Raw genomic sequence first — 1,431 nt, 5'->3', positions numbered from 1 at the left:
TGTAAAAGCAAAAACTCTGAAAGGATCATTTTTTAGAATATCAAACTATATTAACGGCATTTGTTTATGTGCATATTTTTGAAATTGTTGGTCCTCTCTCCAGGTATTTACAAACAAAAGGTATAGATTTAATAAAGTCTCAAGAATTGGTTGATGGCTCTCTAGAGCAATTGAAAAAAATTACAAAGAAATATGCAAAGTGTGAAAAAAACGAACTGATAATTTTATTGAACAATTGAATAGTAAATTTGATGATTGTGACTTGGATGTATTCATTGAAATAAAGTTTCTTGAAGTAAGAAATCGGTATAAGAAAAAAATGTACGATGAAAAATCTTCAGATACACCTATTCTAAATGCTGAGAAAAAAGTTTGAAGTTCAGGTTTACAATGTTATATTAGATAACACAATTTCAAGTATGGAAAAAAAAGTTTTCCTCTAATAAAATGCTATATACAGATCTATCATGTTTTTCGCCAAATAATTTTGGAGACATATCAAATGAAAAATTGCCTTCTAATGCATTAGTGGAGTTGTGTAAAGTGTTAAAATATTTTGATAATTGTATAACAATTGAAAAGTTAAGAAATGAACTTATAAGTTTTGCAGGCAATTGGAAATATTTAAAAAAGTCTTTACCTGACGAATATATAGTTAATGAAGACATACAAGATACTGATGATGATAACAATGATGATGTTGACAGTAATGAAGAAAAGATTGCAAGTTCCAAAATGTGTAAATCATGTATGAATTGTTCAGTTTGTTGCTACAATGTTTTACTCAAGTATAATTTATATAGTAACGCATACTCAAACCTTGCTTTAGCCTACAAATATCTTCTTACATTACCATGTACTCAGGTAACACTAATGAATTAATTATTTTTAATACAAACGTAATTTATTAATAATATGTAGTAATATAAATACAATAACAATTTAAGTTTTATTTTTTAGGTAGCATGTGAAAGATCATTCTCAATTCTGAAGTACATTAAATCACGACTGAGAAACACTTTAACGGAATCAAAATTGGAGGCATTTATGCTGATGAGTATAGAAAAAACATATTTTACTCGAAATTGATAACGATGACATTATTGATATTGTTAAAGATCACAGTAAATTATTAAGATCTAAACTAACCTATTAAAATGTTTAATTAAATGTTAAAATATAGATATAAAAAAGTAAAGAATATTTAATTTATTACAATATCTTACAATTCTTACACATTAGTATTACAATATGTGTTATTATACCTAATGTTAATATTAATTTAGTAATATAGGTAATTATAAATAAGAAATATATTATATTTTTTAGTCTATTAAAGTATAGACTTCAGATCTTCAGATAATAATAATATTTAATGTACTAAAAATATTGCGAATTTCAAGTTGTTTTTTGAGAAAAGTGAAGAGGATG

General features: G+C 24.9%; 1 pseudogene; it reads left to right on the top strand.

Annotated features, from left to right (window-relative positions):
- The first annotated feature begins 212 nt into the window (after window positions 1-212).
- LOC112592750 lies at window positions 213-1,156 on the top strand (annotated as a pseudogene).
- The last annotated feature ends 275 nt before the right edge of the window (window positions 1,157-1,431 follow it).

The sequence above is a fragment of the Melanaphis sacchari genome, unplaced genomic scaffold (genome assembly GCF_002803265.2).
Source record: "Melanaphis sacchari strain LSU unplaced genomic scaffold, SCAv2.0 Contig1904_pilon_pilon, whole genome shotgun sequence".
NCBI lineage: Eukaryota > Metazoa > Arthropoda > Insecta > Hemiptera > Aphididae > Melanaphis > Melanaphis sacchari.
Note: the sequence above shows the minus strand (reverse complement) of the source record. Positions and strands in the feature narration are given on the sequence as shown.